Raw genomic sequence first — 17,378 nt, 5'->3', positions numbered from 1 at the left:
GCCCAGGGCTTCTCCGAAGATAGGGCACGGTGCCCGCTGCGCGCGGGCTGGGCGGACGGGGAAGGGGATCCAGGCCGAGGCCGGCTGCGCCCACGCCTGGGGATCTGCACCCTCCCCGCGCCCGTCTCCCCAGTCCTGCGGGGTGCAGGTGCCTCGCTCACGAGGCAGTGCCCCCACCCAGAAATTCCGGAATTTGCACAGGGGCAACTAATCTCGAACAAAGGAGAAGGCTGAAATCTCAAAGTTTTCTGGTTTTTTTAAAGAAGAAAAGTTGGAATGAAAAGCAGAGCTCCGACCGTCTCTGATCTTGTATGGTTTGCAGTGAGAACGTTTCATTCCTCTACAGTTTGGTTTTTTTGTGGGATTTTTTTGTTTTGGTTTGGTTTGCTACTATTAGCGACAAGCAGAGAACCAGTGAAAAAGTCGTTAAGTGTCTTCGCATTAAGATTGACTGTCAAAGTGGATTTTGTGCCAATCCTAACAACATGTGTTCTTTTTTCTGGTCTTCGCCAGGGAGAACTTCCTAGGTTTCCCAGAAATAAAGGTGTCCCCAAAGAATGTTTTGTATTGTACACTCGTTCTTCAACAAACTTTAACTTTATGAGCCTCAAAAAAATGCCAAATTTTAACAACTAGGGTACAATATTTTATTGATTAGCATTCTTAATGGCACCTGGGTTGACGATTTGTGTGCTGAAACATTCTTGAAAGTGTTGGTGGCATTGTAAATTAGTATAGCCCTTTTGAAAAGCAATTTTACAGTATGTATTAAAAGCTATAAAAATGTCTGCATCTTTTGACCCAGTAATCTTAATTCTGGGAATCTATTCTAAGGAAATAGCACTAAATGTCAAAAAAGCTAGATGTGTGAAGATATTCTTCACAGGACTGTACTTATTACAAGAAGAAATTGGAAGCATTCAAATGTGCAATATTGGGTATTTAGTAATTGTGTTATATCTACACAGTAGAACATGATGCTGCTGTTTGACGTTAGAAAGAGAAAAGCTTACCCACTTCCAGGAGTAGGGGTGGGGTTCAGAATCACGGTGTTCATTTGTAAAACACAATCTAATGATAACTGTACAAAACTGCATATATGTGTATGTTCTATTCACTAGTAGATAGCCATAATAGAGCTATGTTGCTTTTATAACTAAAAGAAAGATTAAATTAAAAAATGTTAAGCCAGGTACGGTGACATGCGGGAGCCTGAAGCAGGAGGATCCCTTCAGTCTACCAGGTTAGCAAAGGTCAACAGCAGGGCAACACGGGAAGGAAGGAAGTGAGGAATGTCATCCGGGCCTTTGGAGACTCACTGTCACCACTGAAATGACCAATATCACAGTTCTCAAAATGGGTACCAGGGACTCCCAAGTTCATTCAGTATATCCACAAGATCAAAAGTATTTTCAAAAAAAGCTATCATCTCTCAGAGAGCTCATCCCCCAAAAAACCAGTCTCTTCTCTAGCAGAGGCTACATAATGTAATCTCACAAGACAGAATGCAGAAGCAGGAGCATCCAGCGGTCTTAAAAGTTGGATTTTAAGGGAAATTTGCAAAACTATAAAAATAATTCTTACTGCTAATGTTTTGGAAAATTCAGCCATTCCTTGTTTTTAAAAATATGATTTATGTTAATCTGTAATAGGTTTATTATTCTTTCTAAATGAACTTAGTGGCTGTTTTTTAAATTTTTGTTTTAATTTCAAATACAGTACCTAACTCTTGATTAACACACTCACATAAACCAGAGCTCTTTGGTGTCTTCAATAACAGTGTGTAAAACAAGCCTGAAAAAAAAAAAAGCTGGAGACTCCCTGGACCAGAGAATGGGATGTTGGGTGAGAGAGCTGGGTGGTTTCCAGTTTGCTTAGGAAGGTAGCTGAGAGATGGGCTTTTGAAGTGAAGGAAGTGGCCTGCGGCAAAGTTCCATTAGAAAAGGGAGTTCTTAGAAGGTGTGCATCAGCGCACTGCTCCAAATCTTTGCCAGTTTGGGCCCCCGAAGTTCTCCAAGCAATGTGTGTTACCATCCAGAAGCAGGACCTGTAAGGTAAACAAAGGCAATATTAAATCAGTAGCTTTCTTAATCTCAAAAATAACATGTAGAAGACCCTTCTGTCCCAAGCAGCTTTCAGAAATAAAGTGACTATTACTACTGGTGAAGAGAATAATAAAAGCGCTTGGGCTGGAAGTAACTGGAGCTTTCCTGTGGACTAGAGAGGAAGGCTCAGCGGGGCCCAAGTGCAAAGCTTAAATGCTCCTAAAGGGAGCAAGAGAAGTGCATGATACCACATCCTGTTCACTGGGCACAGGACAAGCAAGAAAGAATGTGTTCTAGCTGTGTCTTCCCTAGGGGCTGAACGACTAAACGTGGTATCTAAGGGTTCTGTTTCCAGATGTTTTCTCCTCTTTCTTTGCTTTATTTAAATTTTTATTTCTGAGCTATTGTAAATTTGCATGCAGTTGTAAGAGAGCCAGGCACGGTGGTGCACGCCTGTGATTCCAGCACTTGGAAGGCTGAGGTAGGAGGATCATCATGAGTTTGAGGCCAGCCTGGGCTATAGCGAGACCCTGTCTCAAAACATGAAAATAATTTTTAAAAATGAAAATAATAGGGCCGGGGATTTAGCTCAGTGGTTTCACCACCTGCTGCACAAACACAAGGTTCTGAGTTTGATCCCCAGTACCAAAAAAAATTGAAAATAATAGTAATGATGCTAATGACAACAATGACGGTGATGATGCAGAGACATCCCACAGCCCCTTACCTCTTATGACAAAACATAAAACCTGTGGGCTTCATTAGAACCAAGCTTTCCCCACACCGTCCTTGCATTCCCACCCTGCAAACCATCACTTTCACTCTTCTGTGCACCCACCTGCCTCCATTTATCAATGAGGTCAGGCGTCACTACCTTGGATTTCCTGCTGTTAGGGTGCAAAAGTAGAGATCTGTCAGGTACTACAAATAGAGTGAGGTATTGGGGCCTAGAAAGCCTGAATTCCAGCTCCCCTAAAACATAATTTGAAGATAGAAAGTCCTGATTTGTGGACCAGGCATCAGTTGAAATTTTGAAATGAATCCGTACTTCACCCTTTCAATATTTCCTGAAAGGTAGCCAAGTCCAAAAGGACAGCAGGACTGAGGACCAGACTTTTAGCAATTAAAACCTAGAACAGAATGTTACCCTTCGTCATCAGAGTTGCAGGAGAGGTTGTTTAAACAATAGCTATAATCATAAAACTTTTCCACATTGCCCAGCGATTGCATAAAACATGGCTGAGCACACTGGCTCTCTGGGGGCCTCCTTGGAATTAGATCTAAATGCCTTTGATGGAATGTATCTCACCTTCATATGCGACTTCAGAATCATCCTGTTCTTTCTGGACTTCCCTTTAACACCAGAGGCTTTCTGCTCCCTCCTGAACCTTCTGGTATTACAGCCTGGTAGTTTTAATTGTTTATTCAGACCTGGAGTCAAAGAAATGGCTTCTTCTCTAAACAGGGAATAGGCTAAAGAGATGAGGCTTTGGTGGTTCAGAGGGGCACAAGTCCAAAGAGCTTCATGACTTTCAAATTTAACAGTTCAGGGCCAGGAATTTAGCTCAGTGGTTTCACCGCCTGCTGCACAAGTGCAAGGACCCGAGTTCGATCCCCAGTACCAAAACAAACAAACAAACATACAAAGTTAACGGTTCTAAGAGCCCAGAATCACACCTCTGTTTGGAGACACAGATGTTGGGGGAACCCCTGGGGTGCGGAGGGGCAGCAGTCTCATTGCAGGGGCCAAGGGCCCTTAGCAACTGCACAGCAATCTCTGCTTGTCTCTCGATTTGGGGTGGTGGCTCTGGGCAGCCAATGGAGATGACAGGTTTATGTCCGTTCTCAGTTTCTCTGGGAAACTTTGTTCAGTTGTTGAAAGGAAAATGATCTTTAAAAATACTTGAAATAAAAGCTGTTGATAAACTAGTGCTACCGTGCTGGGTGGCCACTGAGGAGCATCCGAGAAACATCAGACCGCTCCCCTGTACGGGAGTAAATTAAAAGGTGTGGGCACAGAGGCTCTTCCTTGTCATTAGCCTTTCCATTTTCAACCAAGGCAAGCAACTTGTTTTTCTTTAAGTATTAAGCTGTGGGGTATTAAGAATCCACTTTCAGGCCAGGGATTTAGAGCAGCGGTTTCACCACCTGCTGCACAAGCGCAAGGAAATGAGTTCGATCCCCGGTACCAAAACAAAAAAAAAAGAATCCACTTTCAAAACGCTGGTAAAACAGTGTGTACTCCCATGGATCTCCAACTTAACTGTTTAATGGGGAAAAAAACAAGGCACAAAGCATGAAGTACAATGCTTATACTAACGAGGTAACACACAGTTACCTTTGAAGAGAAAGGGGGGATGAGGCTTCCTTGGCATTTTATCCGGTTAAAATTTATTTAGTGTGTGCATCATTCAGCATACATTTATTGGGTGCTTATGACAAAGCAGAGGCTGATTCTAGGTCTGGCAATACAGCCCTGAACAAAAGAGATAAAAGTTCTTTACCAAGGAGCTAATAAAAGTGGAAAGACAGACGATAAACACACAAAGATATGATTGAAGGCAAAGATTGAAGGATAATGATGAATGCTTTTAAAAAGAAAGTGGGAGAATGAGAGAATGGTGGGTCAGGGAAATTCTGGCTGGGTCCTGAAGGAAGTGAGATTGAGCAGTTATGGGTGGGGTAGACAGTGTTCGGGCAGAGGAGAGACAAGTTCAAAAGACCCGAGACAGATGCACAGTTGGTGTGCTCTTGGAGCCACACGAGGCCCTGTGGAAAGGCTGCTGGGACACGAATCCAGGGAAGAACCTAAGGCCGGACACAGAGCAACTCACATTCCACGGTGAAATCTTTTGATTTTATGCTAGGGATGTTGCACTACAAAGCCCGAAGCACATATTGAGCTGAGAGTATTATGAGTGTTTTTAAAGGATCCTGGAGAATTTACCTCGTGTGCGCAAGAGAGGAAGCAGACAGACTAGTTAGGAGATTGTTGTAGACATCAAGATAGGATGGGGCCTTAGACAAGGGGTATTTGTTTTCCATAGCTGGTGTTCGCTGACACAAACTGCCTTAGTGCCCTCCAACAAAGGAAAGGCAGCCCCTTACAGTTCTGGAGCCTGGAGGTCCAAATCAGTTTCCCTGAGCTAAAACGCAGATGTTGTTGGCAGGGCTAGATGTCCTCCGGGGGCTCTGGCCTCTAGCCTTCCCTGGGCTCTCCCAACTTCTTGTGCCTTACAGTTTTCACATCGCTGTCTGTTCCATCTGACTGTGGCCCTCTCGTGCCATTTGCAGGAAAACGGAAGGAACAGAAGAGAATCATATTAAGCAAAATAAGCCAGACTGAGAAAGACAAATATTGCATGTTTCCCCTAATATGTGGACCTAGGGGGGAAAGATGACATGGAAGTAAAAGGTAAATTGCTAGACAACAAAAGGGGGACTGAGGCAAGGGGAGAGGCTAAAGGAGGTAGTATGGGAGATAGGGAAAAAAGTTAACACGCCTGCTAGAGTATGTTCAAAGTTACTGTGAAAGACATAAAAGCTACTTTTAAAAACACAAATATATCGCTACACCAACACAGACAAATGAATGCCCATAAGACTGATGAAATTTAGCCAGGCGTGGTGGCATGCACCTGTAATCCCAGCACCCTGGGAGGCTGAGGCAGGAGAACCAAAAGTTCAAGCATATCCTGGGCAACTTAGTAGCTTAGTGAGACCCTGGCTCAAAAACTTTACAAAAAAGAAACTAGAAAGGACTGGGGTTATAGCTCAGTATGAAGACCCTGGGTTCAATGCCCAATACAGAAAACAAACAAAACAAAAACACACCTGGTGAAATTTGAAAAGATTAGTGTCAACTTCCTATTTATGATATTATACTAAATGCTACTATTAGAGTAAACTGAGTGCATTAAATCATCCTGTATTATCTTCCCAAGTGCATATAAACCTAGAGTTATGTCAAAATAAAAACTTAATTAGGGCGGGGGATTTAGCTCAGTGGCACCAAGCCTGCCTCCCAAGTGCAAGGTCCTGAGTTCAATCCCCGGTACCAAAAAAAAACTTAATTAACATAAAAGTCTCGATTCGATCCCCGGTACCAAAAAAAAAAGTCTCGGGCCGGGGATTTACCTTAGTGGTTCTGGCACCTGCCTTGCAAGCGCAAGATCCCGAGTTTGATCTCTGGTATGAAAAACAAAAAAATCTCTTTGCCTCCTTTATAGGAACCCATGGTGGCATTTAGGGCCCACCTAGGTCACCCCAGGTAAACTCCTCATCCCAAGATACTTAACTTAACCACATCTGCAAAAAAAGGCAATGTTTACAAGTTCCACTCAGAATCAGGACTGGCTATCTTTGGGAGCCATTATTCACCCAGAAACACCAGAAATCAGTGAAATTTTCCAGGAAGGACCAGAGTAAAGATTTTAAGCTTTTCAGACCCTACAGTCTCTGTCACAACCACTCAGCTCTGCTACGCAGCACAAAAGCAATCACGGACGATGTGTACACAAATGTTCATGCCTACCTTCCAATATAGCTTCATTTATAAAAACAGCTGGTGAGTGTTACACTTGATCTTAGCCAAAAGGCCGAGAAGCGATAGCTGGTGGGTTGTTAGATCAAGAGGGTGGTCTTACAGATAGGGGGATTTAGCATATATACATTGTTTGTTTGTTTGGTACCGGGGATCAAACTTGGGTCCTTGCACTTATGAGGCAGGCTGCGGAACCACTGAGCTAAATCCCCAGCTCAAGCATATATACACTGAAGGTAGATTACCCAGGTTTTGCTAACAGATTGAATGTGAGGTATAAGAGAAAATAATGCTTTGGGCCACAGTTTGACTCTTGGGATTTTGGCCCAAGCAATTGGGTTGTTGGTGTTGCATTTAAAGACACAACCCCCCCCCAGGAAGGGCCGGGGATTTAGCTCAGTGGTTTCGCCGCCTGCTGTGCAAGTGCAAGGACCAGAGTTCAATCCCTGGTACCAAAAAACAACAACAACAACAACAACTAGGAGAAGCAGGTGTAGTTGAGAGTGGGAATCTAGAATTTAATTTGGAATTCTAAAATGTCTATTAGCTATCCAAGTGGAAATATGAAAAAGACAGCTGAATATATGCATCTGAAACAATGAGAGGTTGTGGGTAGAGATACAAATTTGGAAGTAATCAGCATTTGATGGTACTAAAACCATGGGGGCTAGCTACACTACAAGAGGGAGTGTAATTCACTTTTACTCCACAGTAATTTCCATAGAGATAAAAATCAGGACTCTCCTACAAATATAAAATGATGCTGTGTCAAGAGTTTTTCTTCAGGCCGGGGACTTAGCTCAGTGGTTCCACAGCCTGCCCCGCAAGCGCAAGGTCCCGAGTTCGATCCCTGGTACCAAAAAAAAAAGAGTTTTGCTTCGGCTCTTTAATTAATGAGGGAGCCTGTAAGATGTTGAAGCCAATTCAAACTGGAAGAACAGAGGTATATTTATAGGAAAGCAAGAATGCTTGTTAAGATGCAAAACTGGTTAATAAAAATGGGGCAATAAAATGTCATGTTTGGAGTTCTTCTCTTTTTTTTTTTTTTTTGGTACCGGGGATCGAACTTGGGACCTTGCGCTTTTGAGGCAGGCACTGGAACCACTGAGCTAAATCCCCAGCCCTGGAGTTCTTTTCTATAGGGCAAAAATCAGTTGCATCCCTGGGCAAGTGTCACCTGCATTACTGTCCATTTTCTATTCCTAGCTCGACTGTAGAAAGGCAGTTAAGGGCATTCGCCCTGACAGGACCAGGCACGTCATCCACCGGGCACACTGATCTCTGCTCATTCCCAGGTCTCAGCCCGTTTCTCCTGACTTTCAACATCAGTTGAGCACCTGCCAAGAGATTGGTACAGTACTGTGCTATTAAAGTACATCACTGAACAAAAGCCAGATCCCTGCCCTCAAGATGCCCACCTCCCAGGGGCAGGGAGGGGACACAAGAAACCCAGTACATAGACATCCTACAGTATGTGAGCAGGCAATGAGTGGAAAAACTAAAAGTAAAACAGGTGTAAGGGACCAGGAGGGCTAGTGCTGGGGAGGTGTGATTTTTAAATAGCCAAGGTCAGTGTTGCCCACTAAGAAAGTGACGTGTTACACTGTGTATACAGTGTATCAAACATCACATGGTTCCCAGTAAGTACTACAACTCTTATGTGTCCACTACTTTTTTTCATTAAGAAAAAAGAAATTGACATTTGAGCCAACACTCCAAGGAGTTGAAAGAGTCAGTCATGTGGATATCGGAGAGAAGATTGTTTAAAATACAGAAGGATGGGGGCCGGGGATTTAGCTCAGTGGTTTCACTGCCTGCTGTGCAAGTGCAAGGACCCAAGTTCAATCCCCAGTAGCAAAAAATAAATAAATAAATAAATAAATAAATAAATAAATAAATAAAATACAGAAGGAGTTCAGAATTTTTTGCGGGGGGGAAGGGTACCGGGGATCAAACTCGGGTCCTTGCACTTGCACAGCAGGTGGTGAAACCACTGAGCTAAATCCCTGGCCTGAGTTCAGAATTTTTAAAGGTTAATTTTTTAATTGGTAAAGAAAAAAATAAGCAAAAGAAAAAATCTGAGTCACATGTTGAATGAAAACAGTTTGTTTTCCTGCTGTGATATGTTCTTTCAAGTCCTAAGCATACCGTGATGCCATGGATATGAGATAAAAGAAATCAGAAGCGTTAGTTTAACAATACTGATCTTTCTAGCCTTTCAGAATGAAAGTTGGCTCTCCTTTTTTTATTAGAGGAGACACCCATCTGCCTCACTATTCCACCCACAAAGAGTCAGACTGCATGTGTGACAATGCTTAAAGGAAAAATTAAAATTTTAGTAGTAAATAGCAATTCAAAAATAGGTTTCTTGAAAGAGAATTTTGTTAATGAAAGCACTGCTCGGGAGTAGACCTGGGAGTCCTGCTCTGGATTTCTAAAACTCTGCCGTAGTAAATGGATGAAAATGAAGTTTTGTTTCTCTGCTCTTTATTTGGGAGGGAAAGGAGGCTGGGATTATTTCCATTTTAATTCAAACTGTGTACAGCACAGCGTTAAGACTTGTGCAAAGATTTTTCAAAGCACAATTTTTTTCCAGTGACAAAAGATTTCTTTCTTTTTCATCTTGTCAAATATAGTCACTCACAGACAAAGTCAATTTGCTCTTTTGCCTTCATGTTGTGCTATTTCCTTTTGCCAGCTGACTAACGTTTTCTAGGGCAGGTTGGAATTAATCATTCAACTCCCTGAGATTTTTCAGGCCAACCAGGGCCAAGGATAAAAACAATACGATCCACAGCTTGCCCTTTAACAAAAGACTTCACCCTTGACAAGGAGATGATCACACGTAGACCACGTTAGGAAGAACGATTTAGGGAATTTCACCAATCTTGATTCTGCAGATCCAGAAAAACATGTTTATTTGTCCCCCTAACTACACCCTAACTGTATTCCAGAAGTAGTGTCTGTTTCCCCAAGACAAGTCACCGTCCAATCTGAGCATAATTCCTGGTCTAATCGACCTCCTGACCCTCTCGGGCCTTGGTGGGCCTGGCTGCTGTCCTTGCTGCCCAAGCTGTCCTCACCCTTGAAGCTCAGCTCCAAACCCCGAGCGTCAGTTCTCCACCCAGCATCTTTGAGTAACCTGATGCCCTGTTCTTTCCACCAGGGTGGCATCTTAATTGGCCACTTCTGCAGAGCTGAGCTCAGGCTGCCTGCGCTCCCAAAAAAAGCCACTTAACCTTCTCACATCAAGGGGTTCAAGACCCAAAGGCTGAACATGGTCCGTGGCACACACCCCGAAGCAGTAGGCTGGGACCACCAGCACGGTGTGGCGGGCCAGCCAGGGTGCCAGAATAAAGGTCAAGGGATATTTGCCGCTGAGAGGCTCCAGAAATAATGTAAAATTGTTCTGTCCTTTTAAAAATGGAAAATGCCTTGGCAGGGTGATATATTATTTGCCTGGCTGCATTTTCTCTGTGTCTCCGTCAAGGCTTGAAAAGTACTGGCACTTCTGCCTTTTCAAGCGGAGCTCAGTGTAACTGGACCACATCTAATGCCTGTACGATGCAAATGAAGATTGAAACTGTTGTTTCCTTTGATGTGTGTGACTAAATGCTCAAAGGGGATATTTTCTTTTCGATCCTCCAGTGGATACAGCCTCTTTAAAAATACCTGTTGGCTCCCTCTTCCTATTGGCAATTGAAGTCATTCCTTCACTGGAGACAGAGGGGGAAGGTGGTGGTGATGAACGACTTTCCCCGAGAAGAATACCTTTTCCGTGTTTGTGATGATGGTTAAAGTTCTGGGGGGAATTAAGGAGCATGAAAGGCACGGTAATGATGGGTATCTGCAATGAGCTACCCAGGCTTGCCTGAGACAGTGCAGGGAGCCAGGGGGAGGAAGAGTCCTGGCAGGAACTCACACGGCACACCCAGGGGCATCGAGGGGCTGTAGGAGAGAGCAGTGGGCCAGGTAACAGCGCTGGCCACGCAGTCTCGGCCCCAGTCCCTTCCGCCCAGGGAGGAAACGATGCTAAGGGAGCTGGGAGCGCCGAGCTCCTCTCTGAGCCGTTGCTGTCTGCAAACAGACACGCAGGAAATCAATAGTTCTGAGCGCCTCAGAGCTGCGAGCTCCAAATTGGCTGTGCTGGGACCATGGTCAGAAGGAGGGGAGGCGTGGCTGGAATCCACCTCAGTGACTTCCTGGATGTTGGCACTAAACGAGGCAGTCTGCATGAGAAGCTACACTTAAAAGCAGGAGAGAGAGACAGATGAGAGAGAGGAGAGGAGAAAATTAACATTTGGAATGATTTATAAATCCTGATGTGGGCCATTGATTTATTTTTAACATACCTCCTTTAATCCTGGTGAATGGTGAATGTTTGCAGTGTCTCACTCTGGGAGGACACAGGGGAGCCGGTCACCTCTGGGACATTAGACAGTAGCTCTGGGAGGGCAGGGACTTAGTCATGCTGTGTGTCTGCACCTAGATGAGACAGACATTCAACGAGTGCCAGGACGGACGAATGGACGGACGGATGGATGGACGGATGGACAGACAGAGGGATGGATGCCCAAGGCGGCCCTGTTCTAAGGAACCAGCTATCTGTAGGCTAAGAAATTCACTTAGAAGAGAATTAAAGCCGGCTGTCAGATAGATGCTGAATCTGTTTGCGCCAGCTGCCATAACAAAATATCACAGAGCAGCTTCCACATCAGGGATTTATTTTTTCTCAGTCCACAAGCCTGGAAGCCCAAGAGCAAGCAGTCAGCACATTTAGTTTCTCCCAAGAGCGCTCTCCTGGGCTGGCAGATGACGACGTTCTCCATCCTGCTGTGGTCTTTCCTCTGGGTGCGCATCCCTGGCATCGCTTCCTCCTCTTAAGAGGACACCATGGGGAAGGATTAGAGTGACCGGGACAGTCGCATTTCAACCATGTAATCACCATTCAAAGTGCCATTTCCAGGGACAGCACATTCAGAGATACTGGACACAGGGCCTGAGCATATGAATTTCAGGGACAGAATTCATTCAGCACATCGCAGAGATGGACTTACACTAAAATTTAGTATTTTGGTGCGTTTTAAACAAAATAGCAGCAGGGCACACCTGTGATACCACACTCTGGAAGGCTGATGCAGGAGGATTATAAGTTTGAGCCCAGCCTGGGCAACTTAGTGACTTGGCCAGGTGCTGTCTTGAAATTTTTTTTTCTTTTTGGTACCGGGGATCGAACTCGGGTCCTTGTGCTTACACAGCAGGTGGCGAAACCACTGAACTAAATACCCGGCCCTCGAAATTTTTTAAAAGGCCTTGAGTTCAAGCCCCTGCTACCCCTCAAAGATCCCATTTCCTGCCATGCCAGTGAGTGCTACGTTTTCAGATCTTTCATCCCACACTGTCCAAAGGTGCAGCATGAGTACCCGCTGCACGTAAACCCGGCTGCAGTTCGTGTCTTGGTCGGGGTTTCTGTCTTTTGGGCTTGTGCAGGTGGCCGGGCATACCCGAGTCTGCACACCCAGAGGCAGGGGACAGGTCCTCAGGACAGAGCGGGGTGCCCGGCCACCTGCCCACTGCACCGCACAATCTGCATCGCCCGGGCAGGCCACTCGATGTCGCTGAGCACCAGCCCCTCCATCTTCAGGGGGGCCAACAACTCCGGCCTTGCCTTTCTCCCAGCATCACTGGGGTAACTCACAAAGCGGTCCGTGTGTCCACCTTTTGTGCCCCCATCCTTGCACTTGTGAGGCAGGTGCAGTGCCACTGAGCTAATTCCTGGCCCTATCCACCTTTTGTTTTAAGATTTCTTTCTTTCTTTCTTTCTCTCTTTCTTTTTAGACAAGTTCTCACTATATAGTTCAGGCTGGCCTTGAACTCACTGTGTAGCCCAGGCTGGCCTCAAACTCCCAGCAGTCCTCCTGCCTCAGCCTCCCGAGTGCTGGGATCATAGGTGTATACCACTATGCCAGGCCTCCCCTTTCTAAATGGGGGTGCATGTGTCTGCAGAGGAGGTAGCCTCAGGATAAACAAGGCACATCTGCTTAGAGTGTCTGTTCTAAAATAGGATTTTACAACCGCAAGGACCCGAGTTCGATCCCGGGTACCAAATAAATAAACAAATAAAATACGATTTTGCAGTAAAATCTGCAGAAGTACATTAGGAATCAGAATGGGGAGTTGGGATAACACGCAGTTAAGACAGATCTCACGTAAATGACATCCTCACCACAGCCTCGGTGCTCTGCCCTCCCAAGCACTTGGATGAAAAAGCCCAAGCAGTGCTGGTTATGTACTTGAAGATGCATGAAGCTGCTCACTGGACTGACGCGGAACAACTGTCAAGACACGCGCAAAGTGAAGAAACCCAGTTGTAGAGCAAGGTCCTCTCAAAAAAAAAAAAAAAAGCCAGGTGAGGGGACCCACATCTGTAATTCCAGCACTCTGGGGCCTGAGGCAGGAGGACCGCAAGTTCAAAGCCAGCCTGGGCAATTTCATAACTCAGTGAGGCCCTGTCCCAAAGTTAAAGAAAAAACAGGGGGACCCAGAGACAGGGACAGGGAAGTGCGAGGATGCAAACTCCCCACATTACTAGATTAGAATTTTAACTTTTTTTTTTTTTTTGGTACCAGGGATCAAACTTTGGACCTTGCACCTGCGAGGCAGACACCAGAACCACTGAACTAAATGCCCGGCCCCTCAGATTTTTAAAATATATACGCACTACCTATTTTTTAAAATGTATTGTTTTGTTGTTGGTTTTGTTTTTGTTTTTTGGTACCGGGAATCGAACCCAGGTCCTTGCACTTGCGCAGCAGGTGGTAAAACCACTGAGCTAAATCCCCAGCCCTAAAATATATTGTTTTTAAAAGCAGTGGTCCTACTTTTAAAATTAATAATCATTATTCAAATGATAGTTATCTCGTGAGGACACATAATTTTCTGAAGAAAGGGAAAACAAAATATTGGTCAATAATACACATTTTAAATAATAATACACAGTAATTGAGAAATAGTAAATGCAAAAGTTTAAATCCCCTCTCTCAGTGGAACATGGTGGTACACACCTGTAATCCCAGCACTCGGGAGGCTGAAGCAGGAGGATTGCTGCAAGTTTGAGGCCAGCCTGGGCTGCACAGCAAGACCCTCTCTCAAGAAAAAGAAAACAAACAAACAAACAAAAAAATTCCCCTTTCTCCTTAGCATCTGAGAATTATTTCCACCCAGGAAATAATTGTTTTGTCCAGGAAGAAAAAAAAAATCTGATCACACATCCTGTGAGAATCTCCCCACAAATGACACTCAGTTATTTAATTGGGCTGGGGATGTAGCTCAGTTGTGGAGGGTTGGCCTAGTGTGTATCCTCGGGGTTCAGTCCCTAGGACCGTAGAACGAACAAACAAGAACTTTAATCATAAGAACTTAGCTGTAAGACAAAAAAAGTAAAAACTGAAGGCCATTTGTTCCTGTTGCAGAAGCCTGGGTGACTCGTGTGTGTATGGGTGGCAGCAGGGAGAGGGGACAGGAGGAGCAGGACTTCCTAAAGCTGCCGAACCACGAGGCTCACTGAGAGCTCCTGGTGGTACCAAATCCACTGCTGGACAGACCTCCCGGATCTGCTATGTGGCCCATGCCAAACACAGCCGGAAGTTCCTGCCCCATGGGCTTTCACATGCCAGGAGTGGGAGGTCAATAGTAAAGTTTAATGGTGCATAAGTAAGGTACCCATAAGTGCTAGGGGGGATTAAAAACAAGGCAGGGAAAGGGAATGGGAAATCAAGAATGAGGGGCAAGATTTCCAGTTTCAAAAACAGTTTCACAAAGGGCAGCCCGAAAAGCCAACCATTGGAATGTTTGAGCAAAGACCAAAGTAACTGAGGAAGGAGCCTCCTGGTCTCTGAAAGGAATGGGAGAGTGTGTGCAAAGGCCCTGGGGCAAGCACTTCCTTGGGGATTTGCCAGACACCCCTGTAGTCAGGTTCTAGTACCCACCCGACCAGTATACGACACAGGCCTGAGAAAAAAATACACTAAGAGACAGAACTAAGAGAGAGAAGGCAGGGGCCAGGACGAACAATGCCAGTGCAACTGACAAAGGCTCCGGCCAGTCTCAGGCACTGACTTTTATCGGCAATCCATTGGGGGTAAAGGCGATGTGTGGTTTCTGTGGAAATGAATGTAAACAAGGCTCAGAAAGGACAAGACAGAGCATTCTGGAATTAGGAACAGAACAGACCAAATATGTGGTTGTACTTAGAACACTGTCCTTCTAGTCAGAAGGCTCTACTGTGGGAACGGAATTTGGGTGCGAGTTACCCTGACCTCAGCACATAGGCTTCAGCCAGACTCGCTTCTCCAAACCAGCAGACTGTGGGGCTAGCTCCTCACAGCCTCCCTGGGGTATGATCAGTATTATGACCTCTGCAGGAGTAGAGGAAGAGAAAGGAGGCGGAACTGGTTTTTTGTTTGTTTGTTTTTGTTGGGTTAGTTTTGTTTTTTGTGGTACTGGGGATCAAACCCAGGTCCTTACGGGTCCTTACGCTTGTGAGGCAGGTGGTGGAACCACTGAGCTGAATCCCCGGCCCAAGGCGGAACTGCTTTATCTGAGTAAGCAGAGGAGAGTGCAGGAGAGGTGCTCCGCGGAAGACCAGAAGACGCCTGCTGGCCGGAAGGACTTTGGCTGTCATTGGCGGAAGCGGTGTGATCCAACAAAGGCTCTGGAATCCTCAGCCTGGCCACGGTGCAGAGATGACGCTCAGCTGTGGGCAGAGGAGGGGCGGCAAGGGGAAAAGTGGGGAGACTGGTACAAAGGAGGCACAGAGCCCAGGCAGGAGGGGATGCCGGAAGGCCGGAGGACTCCAAGGAGAAGCTCCCCGTTTAGGGAGGAGGGAGGAGTAACTGTGGCCTCATCCCCTGGACCACCTGACTCCTCCAAAACGCAGCCCCTCTCTGCTTCTTCAGAGGAACTACGGACGCGGAGCTTCTCCAGCCCGTCCCGGGCTCACATTATGAGTCCGCTTTCCGTTCATCCTGCCATCGGTGGACTAACACGGAGCCTGGTGCCATTCATAATTAGCTAGCCAGCAACTTCTACTAGGGAACTGGAAAGCACCCGAAACACAGCCTGATTATCAGAGTCGGGGCTGCTGTGGCTTAGGTTCCAGAGGGGTAGAGCAGTTCGTTGATTTCATGGTTTTTTGTTGTTGTGGCTCAATGTGGTCAGTTTTGTAAATACCTGAAGGACACTGGGAAATCAGATGTGTCAGATGTTGGGTGTCCCTTTAAACAGGTATGCACTACTTAAAATTTGGGGGTTTTGGGTTTTTTTTTTGGTACCGGTAATCAAACTCAGTTCCTTGCGCTTTTGGACCAGGTTAAGGAACCACTGAGCTAAATCCCCGGCCCTATTTTTTGGTGTTGTGATACAGGGTCTCACTATGTAGTTCAGGCTGGTCTTGAACCCACTAGGTAGCCCAGGCTGGCCTTGAACTCATGGCAATCCTCCTGCCTCAGCTTCCCAAGTGCTGGGATTACAGGCCTGTGCCACCATGCTTGGCTAAAAATATACTGTTTTTAAAAGCAGCAATCCCACTTTTAAAATTATCATTACTCGGTTAGCATTCTCTGAGCACAAACAACTATCTGAAGAAAAGATAAGAAAAACAAAATATTGGTGAATAATAAATATTTTAAGTAACAGCACATAGTAATTGAACAATAGTAAAATTAAAAGTTTAAATCTCCTCTTTCCTTAGCATCTAAAAATTATTTCTACCCATGTCCAGGAAGGAAAAAAACCCAGAAAACCATCATATCTTACATCCTATGAGATTCTCCCTACAAATGGCATTTACTACTTTGGGAGGGGATGGATGTAGCCTCTCTCTCCCACAGGGGTAAACTGAGTCAGCTCCTGGCACAGGCCAAGGAGGTATGGCAGGAACACAAACAGCAAAGTGGGGTCAGGCACATCCTTTTCTGGGGCAGATCCCCTTAGGTCAGGGCCTCTCAAAGCGGGGTCTGTCGACTGGCTGCACCAGCGTTATCCAGGGACTGGTCATTAAATGTCCAGATTTGGGGTCCTCTCTGCAGCCCTGCTGAATCAGAAGCACCTAGAGAGGAGCCTGGCAGTCTGTGGTCCTTCAGCGATGCACACACACGCACACGCATGTGCACACACACATGCACACACACGCACACGCATGTGCACACACACATGCACACACACGCACACGCATGTGCACACACACATGCACACACACACAGGGGATCAAGTCACGGTTCCAGATTCCCAGCTTCCCTTTCTCATCTTCTTACCTTCAGGAGAGGTAAACTCTCCGCAGTTGGAGATGTAGTGCAAAAGGAACTTGCTTTGTGCCTCTGCTTCCTCAGGCCCCTATCCGGAGCTTTATTAATTTGCAAATTAACCCTTTTTATGTAACATGCACACCATATATGCAGAGCAGATCCTTTCAAAGTATGTCATCTCGGGCAGCCCGACCCATGATTCAACAGCATATCGAGACCCTTTTCCTTTTGTGCAGCGCCTCTCCACAGAGAGCAGCAGTGGCAAAGTTGCCAAGTGTTGTTGTTTTTTAAACACTGTTCAAATCCGAGGCTGGCTCTTTCGGTGTTTGTGTGACTGCAGTAAAACCAACTGTTGTTTTGGCGTGGCATCTTTCAATGTATCAGGGTTTCTCTCTAAATAGGATGGAGGGAAACCCTTCTAGGAACGCGCTGGCAGTTCCACACACATAAACTCGGGCCTCTTCCTTCCACGTAATAAAAGTATGA

General features: G+C 45.6%; 2 long non-coding RNA genes across 6 annotated transcripts in view; one reads left to right on the top strand and one right to left on the bottom strand.

The window, feature by feature from the left end:
• LOC147827364 (uncharacterized) overlaps positions 1-17,378 on the top strand; it is a 37,785-nt gene that overhangs the window by 2,297 nt on the left and 18,110 nt on the right. The window lies entirely within an intron of this gene.
• The window catches only part of LOC106007677 (uncharacterized), a 57,559-nt gene continuing 40,814 nt past the window's right edge, over positions 634-17,378 (bottom strand). The window contains exons 2-3 of one of the 4 annotated variants that reach the window (XR_015452477.1): positions 10,941-15,343; positions 8,462-10,834 (exon numbers count right to left, since the gene is read on the bottom strand). This is a non-coding gene — a long non-coding RNA (uncharacterized LOC106007677). Of the gene's footprint in view, positions 2,048-8,461; positions 15,344-17,378 lie in introns of those variants that run through there. The other 3 variants (XR_015452478.1, XR_015452475.1, XR_015452476.1) reach the window with 3 other exon arrangements.

The sequence above is a fragment of the Heterocephalus glaber genome, unplaced genomic scaffold (genome assembly GCF_053883595.1).
Source record: "Heterocephalus glaber isolate CG9 unplaced genomic scaffold, H.glaber_assembly_v1.0 deba00001447, whole genome shotgun sequence".
In the NCBI taxonomy this organism is placed as follows: domain Eukaryota; kingdom Metazoa; phylum Chordata; class Mammalia; order Rodentia; family Bathyergidae; genus Heterocephalus; species Heterocephalus glaber.
Note: the sequence above shows the minus strand (reverse complement) of the source record. Positions and strands in the feature narration are given on the sequence as shown.